Below are 15,858 nucleotides of genomic sequence, written 5' to 3'. Positions count from 1 at the left end.
AGCCACTACCCAACTATTCTTTTAAATTAGCTTATATCAATTATACAAGGGAAGGAGTGTTGTTACATCACACATATTTACATTGTATTCTCAATCTCATCCCCTTTATTGCATGCCCCCTTCTCTACCCACACTCTGTTCTTATCTAGGCAATTTCTGTTCAGGACAGCATCAGGGGAAAATTCTAGCTTGTCCTTGAGTCTCACTACCCAGTGTGCTCCTTGCCTGGTTGCTCATACAGATCTGAGTGCGCTGAGATGCTCCTTTTCTTCTCCACAAGCTGGAGACCTTTTTCCCTGATGAAATATGCCAGTGGGTAACCTATAATCTAGAACAGAAAAGCCACAGGAAATGTGGTCATAGCCTTGTCTTCAAACCTCAGCATCAGAGTGTCTGAAATGATAGACAGGAAGACGGTCCCCTCTCTTTAAGTATGCAAGCAAAAACTCCACATATACCTCAAATCCTAGCTGAGTAATTCAAGTCTTGCTCATGTTAATACTTCCTCCATCCATTCCCATCTCTCAATATGCAAATACTCAGGACTCAATCTCTGCTTCTTGGTATTTCTGATTTTGAAAATCAGGTGGGACACCCCCTGGATAACTAATAATATTACATACTTGGATGAGCAATAACACTACATAGATCCTTGTTCTAAGTTCTCTTATGACTCCTTGACATGGTGATGGTTCTCTATCACTCAAACTTCACAGAAGGCCAATTTCCTGGCCTTCAACCTATCTGGGAAGAGCTGGAAATTATTTCTTAGTCTCTAGCCCACTGTGGATTGTGGTTATGTGTATGCTTGTTTTCACCTTAGATCTTTTCTTCCTACCACATATGGGATTGTTTGTTATTTTATTTTCTTTTTCTTTTTTCTTTTTTTTTTTTTTTGCCAGTCCTGGGCCTTGGACTCAGGGCCTGAGCACTGTCCCTGGCTTCCTTTTTGCTCAAGGCTAGCACTCTGCCACTTGAGCCACAGTGCCACTTCTGGCCATTTTCTATATATGTGGGTCTGAGGAATCAAACCTAGGGCTTCATGTATACGAGGCAAGCACTCTTGCCACTAGGCCATATACCCAGCTCCTCAAATTCTTGATCCTTCTGCCTAGACAGGTAGAGTACATGAGATTACAGGTATGTATAATACTTGCTTAATTAATCAACATTTCATATATATAGATATAGTTAGAGAGATAGGTAGATATAGATATTTACCAGTCCTGGGGCTTGAACTCAGAGCCTGAGCACTGTCCCTGGCTTCTTTTTGCTCAAGGCTAGCACTCTACCACTTGAGCCACAGCTCCACTTCTGGCTTTGTGTGTGTGTGTGTGTGTGTGTGTGTGTGTGTGTGTGTGTGTTGCTGAGGAATCAAACCTAGGGCTTCATGTATAGGAGACAAGCACTCAGCCTCTAGGCCAAAGTCCCAGCCCTACACTTTGTTTTTTAAACCATTTAAGATACAGAGCCATTTGCTGCTTTTTTTGTTTATGTGGTATGAGGAATCGAATCCAGGGCTTCGTGCATGCTAGGCAAGCATGCCACCACTAAGCCACATACCCAGCCCTACCTACTTTCTTTCATAGCTCATAATTCTATGCAACTGTTTCTTTTACATTGCCATTTTATCTATGGTAATACCTTCCTATTTACTAGTAAATTAACTATTGTCTTAATTTTTATGTTTATATTCCCACTGTTTTTTTAATCATTATTCTTTCAATTTATCACCAGTTTTCTACTTGATTGCTTAGTAGATTTTTTTGTGTGCCAGTATTGGGGCTTGAATTCAGGGCCTGGGTGCTGTCCCTTAGCTTATTTGCTCAAGGCTGGTATTCTACCACTTGAGCCACAGCTCCACTTCTAGATTTTTGGTAGTAAATTGGATATGAGTCTCACAGATTTATCTGCTTATTCTGGTTTCAAACAGTGATCCTCAGATCCTGAGTATCTAAGATTACAGGCATGAAACATCAGTACCCAGCAAGATCCTTCTGTTTAGATATACCTCAGCATCTAGCAAGATATATTGATGATGCAGTAAGTATATAGGGAAGTGCTGAAATAGGACCCTTCACTGGGAAATCTCCAGAAATATCTTTGCTTGGGGAACTTGCACTATCCCTTGGTTTTGTTGACTGCCTGTGCCAGGTAAGGCAGAATCTTTTTGGTAGATTGATGAGGACTTGGCAAGAGGGCTTTTATAGGAAGGAATGACAGCTACTGTAAGCCCTGTGCACAGGGCTGTGTGTATATTGCATGAGAGATGAGTGGGATCACAGGGCAGAGCAGCACAGGGAAGGACTGGAGAGCAGCAGGTGCTAAGCTAGAAAGAACATGGCCAGATCAGCTCTTCTGGACTAGCCATTCCCATCTGCTGTGTTGGAGGTCAGTCCTTGTCATCATGGGCCTTCTGGACACTTCCTTCCCTTGCCTGTGTCAGTCTCAGTCTAACCATGTACCTGACCTTTATGTCCATTTAGAGTCTGGAGGACCAATACAGAAAGTGGTGAGAAGGCCCTCAGCCCCTCCCAAGTGCTTGACAGAGAGGGCCTGAGGAATGACACTTTTTGCCTTTCTTGGATTGAGACCAGGACCATAAAAGAGATTAGTGACAAGCGGGGGGGGGGGGGGGAGCTCTGAGGCCAAGCTAACTGAACATCTCATCCACCACTCTAGCCACAGGACAGCTGGCACGCCTGGGTATATTCTCTGTTACTTCTCATCAGACCTTCTGCGTACCTCACTCAGGTACTGAACCAGGAAGTGGGAAGGGGCAAAAAGGAGGTGGGGACTGGTCTTTGGATCTTACCTAGGTTCTGTGATTCCAAGGTTCTGAGAGCCATTGTACATCATCACCACGCCCTCAGGAGTAAACCAATCAGGGTCTAGGACGCAGAGAAGCATAGTTAGACCCAGCGACAGGCAACATTGCCTCTTACTCCTTGTGCCTTCAACAGCTTTCTTCCAGAGAAACCACAGTGGTTTGAGAGGTTATACAGCCTGACTTAACTAGAAAATATGACCTCTTTTTCTGTCCTCACCAAACTTATCTGCCGGATGAGTCTCAACCCTGCTGGGTACTGGGGGAGGGAGTGGAGCGTTACACATTCCAAGTGCTAGAGAGATACTCTATAGACAAGTGGGTAGGAGCCCTGGCTGGAGACACTGGCGTTCTCATTTCCTATCCTAGCTCTGTGTCACTATGGCCAAGTCTCTCCATCTCTCTTGGGACCCAAACCTTGAGAACACCATGGACAGTTGCCTCTAGTCTTGGCCCTGTGTCAGACTCAAAACGCTGCTCAAAGCTTTTTGGGGGAGAGTTGTGAGCACTACCTGTGGCGGTGGGTGGCAGACGATGACAGGCTTATGTGGAGGTGCGCATGGGGGTGGCTTGAGCTGGTCTGGACTGTACGTTCCTTGTTGGTATCCAGTTCTGCCCACTCAGGACACAGCTGCCCTCAACATTGCTTGTTGCCCTTCTCTTCTGTACTATCCTGGAGCTTGATCTTTTCTCTCTCAGTATTTATTAAGCAAATTAGACACACAGAGTCCCTGACATGGAACCCTTTCCTGAGATCCATGTGGTGTTTTCTCTTTAACTCTGCTTTTCTTTCTCCAATATGAGAATTGAAATCAGGGCCTCACATTCTGCCAATTGAGCCACACTTCTACTAGCCATTTTTGTATTGGTTCTTCCTTCTCTCTTATTCCCTCCTCTCCCTCCCTCCCCTCCCTCCCTCCCCCCTCCCTCCCTCCCTTCTTTCTTTCTTTCCATGCCAGTACCAGGGCTTGAACTCAGAGCCTTAACTTTCCTGCTTACCACTCAAGTGGCTCTATCACTGCCAGTCCAGCATTTTTCTGGCTAATTGGAAATGCAGTCTCATGTCTCACAGATTTTACTTTGCAGGATGACTTTGAACTGCTTTCCTCCAGGGTTTAGCTTCCTGAATAGCTAGGATTACAGGTGTTAACCACTGGTCCCTGGCTGCATGCAATAGATATTTTCAAGATAAGTTCTTGCTCTATACCCAGGCTGGCCTGGACTAAAGGTGCTATCTTTACCAAACTTGGAATGAAGGGGACTATGGCCAAAGGAGCAGGCAGTTACCAATTGCTAAGCATTACCGGATTGCTAAACATTGCAAAGGGGTCATGGGAACAGAAGAGGGATTCCAGACACAGACCAGTGTATAGCATGGTATGAAAGGCTGGGTAGCCACTACTTATCACATCTTTCTCTTTCCTTCCTCCCTTCCTTCCTTCCTTCCTTCCTTCCTTCCTTCCTTCCTTCCTTCCTTCCTTCCTTCCTTCCTTCCTTCCTCCCTCCCTCCCTCCCTCCCTCCCTCCCTCCCTCTCTCTCTCTCTTTCTTTCTTTCTTTCTCTCTCCTTTATTTTTCTCCCTTCCTTCCCCCCTCCCTCCCTCCCTCCCGCCTTCCTTCCTACCTTCCTTATTTCCTTCCTTGGCCAGTCCTGGAGCTTGAACTCAGGGCCTGGGCACTGTCCCTGAGCTTCTTTTGCTCAAGGCTAGCACCCTACCACTTGAGCCACAACCTTTTCCGTTTATGTGGTACCGAGGAAACAAACTCAGGGCTTCATGCATGCTAGGCAAGCACTCCACCGCTAAGCTACATTCCCAGCCTTAGACTTCTCTTATGGCAACCATTAGTATAGATGTGCAGTATACATGTATGTGTGTGTGTGTGCATGTGCATGTGCAACTGTGTGACAAGGAGGTAACAGGAAGAGGGCTCTGGTTACGTCTGATTATGTGGCTTTCCTCATCTTTTTCAGGCATTCTCAGTTGTGCTGTCTTCCTGAGGCTGGAGTGGCATCCATCAGACATGGATAAAGAACTATCTGTGGCCAGCTACAGCTCATCTGACGTGAATATGGAGGACCAGTCGCAGAAAGACTTCAAGCCCCGAGGGGCTTCCAATAACATACTGACTTATTTAATCAGCAGACAGCTGGGGAAGCCCAGATATGACGTGGATCTGTCCAAGTGGGTGTGGATGCTGCCGTGAGTGGCTCTGGTGCTGAGCAGCCTGTGCCAAAAAGTCCTGGGATTTACTTATGTCTAGCCTGAAACTAGACAAGAAAAAAGAACCGGAACAGCAAACTTTCCCATGTTGGAGCCACTAAATGAGTTACATTTTAGCTACTTTCCTTGTTTTTGTTTGTTTGCTTTTGGGGTGTGTGTGTGTGTGTGTGTGTGTGTGTGTGTGTGTGTGTGTGTGTATACTGGGGTTGAACTCAGGGCTTCTTGCTCACTCGGTTTGCTTGCTCATGGCTGGTGCTCTACCATTTGAACTAAAATGCCCCCAGTTCAGTGTTTTACTGGTTAATTAAAGATGGCAAGTCAAAAATTTTATTTCTGCCCAGGCTGGCTCTGAACTATGATCCTCTGATCTCAGTCTCTTGAGTAGCTAGGACTACAGGCGTGAGTTACTGGCACCTGACATGCTATGTGACATAAACTTCTTGGGTAATACTGGCCCAGGGATTCTGTCCATCCTGATGTTTCCCTCAGGAGACCCCAGACTCGCCAGGATGGTGAAATCTCGTTGTCACATCTCTTCCACCAATAATGTGAAAAAGTGAATATGCATCGTTAATATGTGAATATGCATTAACAAGTGAATATGCATTCAGTTCTTGGGCAGACAAACATCATGCCCCCCTCCCTTTTATCAGTTGTGGGTCTTGAACTCTGGGCTCATTTTGTTTAAGGCTAGCTTTCTACCACTTTGAGCTATAGTGCCACTTCTGGTTTTTTGGTGGTTAACTGGAGATAAGAGTCTCACCGACTTTCCTGCCTGGGCTGACTTCAAACTGTGATTCTCAGATCTCAGCCTTTTGAGTAACTACATTACAGGCATGAACCACCAGTGCCCAGTTTAACCTCCTCTTAACTCTAATTGTCACCTTGTGAAGAGACATTGTTGAAAAGCAAAGCAAAGCAGAGCTGAGTGGGAGGTCTGTTAATATCTCCCAGAGCCTTCAGAATTAAGAGTTCTGGTCACTGCCACCAAGGAAGTGTCACCAGGAGATCACTATTGTAATCAAATAAATGTGATCAGGCCACACTGGACTGAAGAGAAATCCTTTGACGAAAGGGAAGCCAGCCTGCAGTCAAGAAGGCCCGTGAGAGCGGGACACCCATGGCTCATGCTGTCATCCTAACTGCTCAGGAGGCTGAGATCTGAGGATGGAGGTTTAAAACCAGCTCAGGCAGGAAAATCCATGAGACTTTTATCTCCAACTAACCAGCAAAAAGCCAAAGATGAAGTTGTGGCTCAAGTGGTAGAGCACCAGATTTGAGCCAAAAAACAAACAAACAACCCCCCCCCCAAAAAAAAAAACCAAGGGAGAGTGAGAGGTCTTGAAGCCCTAGTACCTGCAGAAACACACACACACACACACACACACACACACACACACACACACACACACACACACACCAGACCTTTGTCCTGTTCTTTTGGTTAGTTTATTTGCTTGTATAATTGATCTATCAGCTTTTGCTCTTTTTTCTTACCAGAAGGTTTAATCACATGTAATACAGGCATGCTACTATAATATTGATGACTTTTGTGGTTTATGAAAAATTAACTGCCTGGCCTATCTCTAAATGGTAATTGTGCTGGGGGTGTAACAGATTGGGTCTGCCAAAGAGAATCAATAAACTTGTCTTAGGCTAGTAGCTTGGGACTTACAGTCTTCTAGTACAGATTCCTGACCAGTGTCTTTACTTATTAGGAACAATTACCTTCATACTGAAATCACCAAGAATAAAGGAGTTAAATGTCTCAGAAGAGAATTTGTTAGCAGAAGAACAGCCTGGAAAAGTAGGAGGCAGACATTCTCATTTGGTATCCTGAGACCCAAAATCATGGGTTTTTTTTCCCCCCATTTGTGGTGCTCAGGGCATGGGCGCTGTCCCTAGATCTTTTACTCAAGGCTAGTGCTCTCCTACCTTGAGGAGCACAGCATCACTTCTCATTTTCTTGTAGTTAATTGGAGATAAGAGTCTCATGGACTTTCCTGCCCAGGTTGGCTTTGATCTATGATTCTCAGATCTCAGCCTCCTAAGTAGCTAGGATTACAGGCATGACCCACCAGCACCCTGCTATAAAGTTGTTTTTCTAAAATTAAAAAAAAATAGTCTGTTTGTGCTGGCACTGGGGTTTGAACACAGGGTCTGACCTCTGTCCTTGAGCTCCTGTAAGGGCTAACCTGAGAACCTGAGTGACTAAATATGAGTTTCAGTGTTAAAATTATAACAGCTTCTAAACCCTGGTGATGACTCCATGCTGGAGGGCTGCACCCCCACCCATGAGACTAGTTTCTTGTAGTTTGACATTTAAAAATATAGGGAGCCCTTGTTCCCCTATGTACCTAGGTAGCAACCATGGTAATGGACAGTAAAAAAAATGATCATAGTCATAGACTATAGAAATAACCACAATAGTAGTAGAAATGCCATGGTAACTGCTGAGTTGGTTTACTTATGATTGAGTACTGGATTGTTTTAGTCCGCTCAAGCTTGCTTAGTGGTAATGGGAAAATATGGTGGCAGTTGTTAAAATAAAGTTGGTACTAGGTCAGTCTGACCACAAAATTCTGCTTCTGTAAACGACTTGCTTAACCCATTTGTGACTTGCTCTACCCCCTGCATTAACCCCCTGCATCAGTGCTACGTGACTACCTGTTGTCAGTTCTTGATATGGAGGCCAGTTCCTGATATCAAAGCCAAAACAGATAACTGAAAGGGTAGATAAGCAATAGAAATAGGACAAGACTTGCTTGCTAAATGCCATCCAATCAAGTATCTGCCAAGCTGGAAATACCCTGCCCCTGTTGTAACCACAATAAAAACCCTGCCTATCTGAGGGTCGGGGCTCTCAATCCAGATGCGCTGTGTCAGTGACAGTTGAGAGTCCAGGCTCGAGCTTGCAATAAAGACTCTCATGCATTTGTATCAGACTCGGCTCCTTGGTGGTCTTTGGGGACCCGAAATCTAGGCATAATACTCCCCCCCTCCCCCTCAAGTTTCTACCACTTTAGCCACAGCTCCACTTCCAGCTTTTGGGTGGTTAACTGGATAGGATTCTCACAGACTTTCCTGCTTGGGCTTGCTTTGAACCCTGATCCTCAGAGCTCATCCTAAGTAGCTAGGATTACCAGTGTGAGTCACTCACTGATGCTTAGCTTAAAGAATCTTCCTCAAATTTGTTTTTCTGAAGTAATGTTCCACAAACAATCCTATAGAGCATGTTCCTGAAACCAGAAGTAAAGTTACCTCAACTTCCATCAAGAGGCAGAACCTCTGAGTCTGTAGACAGTATGAGATGCCCTAAGGAGAGGCTCATGAAGCTTATGAGAACAGAAAAAAAGCCCAACTAGGCATCCAGGACAAAGGTCCCTCATAGAGGTTCTGTAGCCTCCACCATGGCCTTGAGCAGTCCTGTATGCAGGCCCCTAGATATTGTGTCACCATGGTCTCGAACAGTTGCATGTGAGGACTCTGGACAGCACAGCATGGCCCATTACCCTGGAAGACTGGACTGCAAACAGCAGGCAGCTTGTACCTAAATGGGTACCTAATCAGAGGGTCTAAAGAATACATGGAGAGCTTATTCAGGCTGCTTGGAACCTCTGATTGGTCTGGGAACTGCTATAGCCCCACAGGCTGTCCAATGATTTTGAGAGTCACAATGCATTCTCCTAGAGACACCTTATTCCTTTCCTTTCCCTTCCTTCCTTCCTTCCTTCCTTCCTTCCTTCCTTCCTTCCTTCCTTCCTTCCTTCCTTCCTTCTTTCCTTCCTTCCTTTGTGTTGGTCTTGGGGCTTGAACTTGGGGCCAGGGTACTGTCTTTGAGGTTCTTTTGCTAAATGTGTTCTACCATTTGAGCTACAGCTCCCCTTCTGGCTTTTTTTTGGTAGTCTCATAGACTTTATTGCCCAGGCTGATCTCTGCCTCCTGAGTAGCTAGGATTACAGGTGTGAGCTACCACTGCCTGGCTTACCTTTGTCTTTAATAAATCTTTTCTGTTTTATTCCTCTGTGTCCCTGGACTCATTCTTGAGACCACAGAAACAAAGGATCTGATCCAGGCGTAGCAGTTTTTTTTTTTTTTTTTTTTTTTGGCCAGTCCTGGTCCTTGGACTCAGGGCCTGAGCACTGTCCCAGGCTTCTTTTTGCTCAAGGCTAGCACTCTGCTGCTTGAGCCACAGCGCCACTTCTGGCCGTTTTTCTGTATATGTGGTGCTGGGGAATCGAACCCAGGGCCTCATGTATACGAGGCATGCTCTCTTGCCACTAGGCCATATCCCCAGCCCCCGTAGCAGTTTTTTTGGTATCATTAGGACAGAGAGGGTCATAGAAGGAATTAGACCCTCTGGTCCTAACAGAATCCTATTAACCACGTGTCTCAACTTGGAGATGTACCCTAGATGGGCCTCAGCTGGTCTGTAGCCCTGGCCCCAGTATCTTGTGGCAGAAACCTCCAGTTGAGCCCAAAAGGGTCCTAGGGGGTCATAAACCATGATGTAACAAATGAGTTACATGATGTAACAAATGAGTTACATGATGTAACAAATGAGTTACATGATGTAACAAACTGAGTTGAGGGTCAATGTTTTCATTAACAGTGGTTTTGCTAATGCCTGAGAACCTGCCCTTCTCTTTGTCCCACCCCTTCTCTCCTCCTCTCTGGCTAAACTCCCTTTTGACTTTGACCTCCAAATGGTTGGTCCTTCCACCTGGTAAAGCTGTCTCCTATCTTGAGCGGGACTGGATCCTCTTTTTTTTTTTTTTGGCCAGTCCTGGGCCTTGGACTCAGGGCCTGAGCACTGTCCCTGGCTTCTTCCCGCTCAAGGCTAGCACTCTGCCACTTGAGCCACAGCGCCGCTTCTGGCCGTTTTCTGTATATGTGGTGCTGGGGAATCGAACCTAGGGCCTCGTGTATCCGAGGCAGGCACTCTTGCCACTAGGCTATATCCCCAGCCCTGGATCCTCTTAAATCAGCTCCACATTCAATCTGTGAGGCTTCTTCAGATGCCATGTGGTGACTCTAGATCTTGTTCTACGGTGGTTTTGTCCTGTTCCTCCTGTCAGCTCCTGGAGGAAAGAACCACATCTGCCTTTTTCTTGATTGAACTGTAGGCCAAGCCCTAACTCAGCCCATGGAAACAAGTTAGTTGAGACCTCGTTGTTGAAGGAGAGGACTTCAGAGTTTCTTGCCCCATGCATGGTCCTGACTCTGGCCAACTCCAGTTGTGGAGGTGGGTGCTCCTAATTGGAGGTGTTTGTGTCCTTCGTTAGCAGGGGAATGTCAGGAATGACCTCTGGGCTCTTCCCGCTTCAGCAGCTTCAGGAGAGTAGTGGACATGGGCGACCCCTTGTGGTCAATGCTCAAACTGCACCCATGGAGAAAAACCGCCACACAAAGAGGCCCTTTTGCTTGGGTGGTTTACTTCAGTTTACCAAGGCCCAGAGGGACAAAAACATCAGGATCTGCACATCCAGGGGCATTAGAAGGGCCCTAGAAACTTCTCTCCTCCCTACACCGCTTCTTGGGTTCAGTTAATTTACAAGGACTCCTCACCGCAGCCAGGGAAAGGGCCCTGGCCCCATTCCACATGAAATCTAAGGCTCCAACAAGGTAGTATTTGTCCCAGTAGCAGAAGGAGTCCTCCGCCATCCTCCGAAGCCCCCAGGCCTCCATCTGCTTGGAAAAGTCCTCCAGGGGGTAGCAAGTACTAAAGATGTGTGTGCAGGGGTGAGACTTGGTGAACCTGTGTGTGCCCCGGGGTAACCCAAGTTAAAGCTCTACAATATTTAGAGTCAGAAGGGTGACTTGTGAATGTAAAGAGAGCCCAGGAGGAGAGAAGGGGTGGGACAAAGAGAAGGGCAGGTTCTCAGGCTGCTACACTGCATTAGCAACCCACTGTTAATGAAAACATTGACCCTCAACTCAGTAGACACATCATTTATTACATCATGGTTTGTGACCCCCTAGGACCCTTTTGGGCTCAACTGGAGGTTTCTGCCACAAGATACTGGGGCAGGGCTACAGACCAGCTGAGGCCCATCTAGGGTACATCTCCATACCTGCATCTCCTGCACGCTGGGGGCCTTGGCCAGGTTGAAGGTGCTCAGGCAGTCCTCTCCTGGCTGTTGTGGGCATGGCCCAGAGCAGGAGGAACCCTGGCTATCTTAGAAACCCTGTGGCTTCTCTTTTCTTTCCATGCTATGGGCTCTGGTTATGGTGCCTGGAGACTGGATGCTCCTGTCCAGCAGAAGTGCTGCCTCCAGACTTTGTCCTTTTTCCTTCTCACCTCCACTTTCCCTCTTAACCCCAATCCCGCCCGAGTGTGTGTGTGTGTGTGTGTGTGTGTGTGTGTGTGTGTGACTGTAGAGTAAAGCAAATCATCTTTGTGAGGTGGCTGAGCCCTGACCTAGGTGGTCAGAACTCCTCTAGAGTCCACCTGTGTCCTGTGTTCTGGGCTTGTCCTTGTCTCTCTCTAGGTCTTGGTTTCCCAAATGTGCAATAAAGGTTTGCAGTGGAACTCCACACGCAGTCCTCACACATGTGTAGAGCTCCTCCAAGCTGGGTGGGGCAGGGCGGGGTTACGTGATGTTCTTTCGTAGAACAGAGGCAGGTGGATCCTGCTGGGAGTCTCCTGTGCTTTTTGCCCCAACTTGCCTTCTGCTTCCTGAGAATCTGCTGTGGGCCATCACAAGTGCTTTTCCTTAGTCTTTTTTTGCCAGTCCTAGGGCTTGAACACAGGGAGTGGACACGGTCCCTGAGCTGCTTCTGTTCAAGGCTAGCTCTCTACCACCTGAGCCACAGCACCACTTCCAGCCCTTTCTGTGTATGTGGTACTTAGGTATCAAACCTAGGGCTTCATGCGTGCTAGGCAAGCACTCTACCACTAAGCCATATTCCCAGCCCTCCTTGGTCATTTTAACTGTGCCAGAGAGATTCCCTTTTACTTCTGTCTGTGGTTAGGTTGTAAGTAGATGTGTTAAGTTATGCTGAACCACTAAATTACCCACGCTGTTGTGGTGTCTAACACTGTTGTCTCTGCCCCTCACATTGCTGGCTGGTGCTCAGGTGGGGGAAGCGGCTCTCTCCCCAGGTGATTCAGGAGTCCAGAGTTTTTCATGTACAGCTGTTACCATGCTGTACTCAATGTCTGTGGGAAGGATGTATGGGAGGGCCTGGCTCCCATGTGGGAGGAGCTGGCTCCTACCAGCCCCACTTCGCATCCATGGGTCAGAACTGGTCATTGGCCACACTCAACACATGGAGGCTGAACGCATGGTCACTGTGGGTCCATAGAAAACAGGGAATGGACTGGGTGCTGGTGGCTCACGCCTATCATCCTAGCTACTTAGGAGGTAGAGATCTGAGAGATTGTGGTTTGAAGCCAGCCTGGGCAGGAAAGTCCAAGAGACTCTTATCTCTAACGGAAGGCTAGGAGTGTTTCCTTTTTGCTGTTTTTCTTCTTTTTCTGTTTGTTCATTTATATGTCTTTTGGAGTGTAAGGATGGGGGCGAAGAAATAGAGGGGACAAAGGGTGAACCAGTGCAGCAGTATACTCACTAGCTACTATGTTGAAAATAAATTATACAACTTGTGGATGGGATGGGAAGGGGAAACTAGGAGAAAGCAAGGGAAGGGGTAACATTGTACAAAAAGAAATGTAGTTGGGGGCTGGTGGCCCATGGCTGTAATCCTAGCTACTCAGGAGCCTGAGATCTGAGGATGGAGGTTCAAATTTGGCCCGGGCAGAAAAGTCCCTGTGAGGCTGTTATCTTCAATTAACCACTCAAAAACTGGAAGTGGGGAGCTGGGAATGTGTCTCAGTGGTAGAGTGCTTGCCTTGCATGCATGAAGCCCTGGGTTTGATTCCTCAGTATCTCATAAGCAGAAAAAGCCAGAAGTAGCACTGTGGCTCAAGTGGTAGAGTGCTAGCCTTGAACAAAAGAAACTCAGGGACTGTGCTCAGGAAGAAAAGTCCATGAGATTCTTATCTCCAATTAACCACTAGAAATCTGGAGGTGGTGCCATGGCTCGAAGTAGTAGAGTGCTAGCCTACAGCAAATGAGCTCAAGGACAGTACCTAGTACCCTGAGTTCAAGCCCCAAGACTGATAGAAAAGAAAAGAGAGAGGGGGCAGGGGGAGGAGGAAGGAGGAAGGAAGGAGGAAGGAAGCAAAGCAAGCAGAGAGTAGCTTTGGATGGAGTTCTGTGCAGTAGGAAGTAGCTACCTGGATTTTTGGTGTTGTGTACATCTTTGAGTGTCTGTCTATTGTATGTCAAGCCCTGGGCAGAGAGCTGCTTGTGTGCAACCTATCCTAGGAGCAGCTCTCAGTCTGAAAGAGATGAGACAAGGCAGGACGGCTGAGAGGAAAAAACAACAGTGTTCTGGGAGGCAAGGGGGTTGTTATGAATGGGAAAGGGTCCCAGCAAGGGAGTTCTGCCTTCACAGATAAACCACAGCAGCAGAGACTGTGGAAGCATAGAACTTAGGTACAATATACAATCAGGAATACTATGCAGCATTAAATCCCATTCTTTTTTCCTTCTTTCCTTCCTTCCTTCCTTCCTTCCTTCCTTCCTTCCTTCCTTCCTTCCTTCCTTCCTTCCTTCCTTCCTTCCTTCCTTCCTTCCTTCCTTCCTTCCTTCCTTCCTTCCTTTTTGGTCATCCAGGGGGCTTGAACTCAGGGCCTGGCACTGTCCCTGAGCTTTTTGCTCTATCAAAGTGCTCTAACACTTTGAGCCATTGTTTCACTTCAGCCTCATGGGCCTCAAGGGTCTCATGGACTTTTCTGCATAGGCTGGCTTAGAACCTCGATCCTCCTATCTCAGCCTCCTGAGTAGCTACTATTACAGGTGAGAACCATGAGTGTACAGCCTAAAACCCATTTCAAAACATGGAACAGCAGGGATATGTGGTTACAATGAATTAGAAGAGGAACTGGAAACAACTTTGTAAAACTCTATGTCTAAATTTAGATGAACATTTACAGATACATGAGGGGTGTGTGTGTGTGTGTGTGTGTGTGTGTGTGTATGTGTATTGACTTTTTGATGTGAACTACTGCTCTCTGTAGGAAGTACACGCACCTGCTGTGGACCAGGTGTTCTCAATACTTTCCCACCCCAGGCCCTGCCAATCACACGAAACAGAGACCTTATTATCTTCATCTTGTAGTTTTGGCCCTGACCCAATAAATACACCTTGAAATACTGAGCGTGGAAAGAGATTTCCCCCCTCAAAATGCAGAATAACAGTGAGTTGCTCTAGAAGGTATTTGCAACATGTAATAGGAGGCCCGTGAAGATGCAGAAGATAAATGCCCCAGCTTCCTTTTGGGACCTCCTCATGGAGATTGTAATACATGTCATTTTCTCATGTAGCCACCAGAGGGCAGTGAATGACAGAGGCATTGCCCACCAAGTTTGCCTTCTTCAGAAAATTGTAATAACCGAACAGGATTTCTCTAGTAAATACTCATTTGTTTTCATTTTCCAGTGTAATTTAGAAGTGGGTGAAAATTACCTACAGTGACACAAATAGGTGACTCACTAACTAGAAGTGACATGTAAATATGTGAGCAATGAAATATCTACCCCCATCTGTTTATATCTGCCTGCCACCCATCATCCTCCACCTATCCATCATCCATCCATTCATCATCCGTTCATCCATCATATCTTTTGACAATTAGTTGTGCTACATCTTTCCAGTTAAATTGCTTCTTTGTAGTATGATTCTTCTACAGCAAGGAAATAGTTGGCTTCTCTAAGTGTCTGAATATAACTCAAAAGATAAGGAAGTGAACCAGGTCATTGGCAGGCTGTCTCAGCAGAAGTCTGTCAGAGTTGGGGATCTCATAATTGGCATAGGCAGGGACTAAATAGACATTGTTTGGTTCTATAAAACAGTGAATTTCCTTTCTTTTTTTTCTGGAAACTTGGCTAGAATCCTTCATGCCCTTAAAGTATATCAGATAGAAATAATGAAAGTGGCACAGCAATTTTGAGGATGAGTTTATGATTTTCATTTCTTGGTACCCTTCCTTCTCTTATAATCCTTGGTGTCCCTCACCTGAGGGTCAGGTACCTAAGAGCAGAGTCTATACCTTACATTGAAGACATTGTCCTTACCTTAGGGTAAGACCTGTAGGGTCTTCAAGACTTTCCCAAATATTTCTTGTATATGCATCGGATTGTATTTGAGATCTCCTATTTTGTTCCCTCCCTCCCTCCCTCCCTCCCTCCCTCCCTCCCTCCCTCCCTCCCTCCCTTCCTTCCTTCCCTTGCTTGCTTTTTGGTGTTGGTCCTGGGGCTTGAACTTGGGGCCTGGGCTGTTTCTGAGATTCTTTGGCTCAAGGCTAGTGCTCTACTGCTTGAGCTACAGCCCCACTTCCAGCTTTTTAAGTAGTTAATTGGAGATAAGAGCCTCATGGACTTTTCTGCCTGGGCTGGCTTCAAATCATGATTCTCAAATCTTGGCTTCCTGAGTAGCTAGGAGTACAGGCATCCAGGCACTGTGTGTGTGTGTGTGTGTGTGTGTGTGTGTGTGTGTGTGTGCACGCGCATGCGCGTGCTGGTCCTGGGGCTTAAGCTCAGGGCCTGGGCACTGTCCCTGAGCTTTTGTGCTCAAGCCTAGCACTCTATATTGATACTGGTACTGGTACTGGATTTGAACTCAGAGCTTTGTGTTCTTGCTTAGCATTTCCACTCAAGGCTAATGCTCTACCACTTGAACCACAGCTCCACTTCCAGATAAGAATCTCATGGACTTTCCTGCCCAGGCTGGCTTTCAACCTCAAT

General features: G+C 46.5%; 1 protein-coding gene across 1 annotated transcript in view; it reads right to left on the bottom strand.

Annotated features, from left to right (window-relative positions):
- The window catches only part of Shmt1 (serine hydroxymethyltransferase 1), a 46,608-nt gene extending 36,838 nt beyond the window's left edge, over positions 1–9,770 (bottom strand). Inside the window, exon 1 of the mRNA XM_048366684.1 lies at positions 9,735–9,770. The gene's annotated coding sequence lies outside the window, so the exon portion shown is untranslated. The remainder of the gene's footprint in view (positions 1–9,734) is intronic.
- Positions 9,771–15,858: the final 6,088 nt, after the last annotated feature.

The sequence above is a fragment of the Perognathus longimembris genome, chromosome 17 (genome assembly GCF_023159225.1).
Source record: "Perognathus longimembris pacificus isolate PPM17 chromosome 17, ASM2315922v1, whole genome shotgun sequence".
Classification (NCBI taxonomy): Eukaryota; Metazoa; Chordata; class Mammalia; order Rodentia; family Heteromyidae; genus Perognathus; species Perognathus longimembris.
The sequence above is the reverse complement of the archived record's forward strand: the minus strand, read 5'-3'. Positions and strand labels throughout refer to the sequence as shown.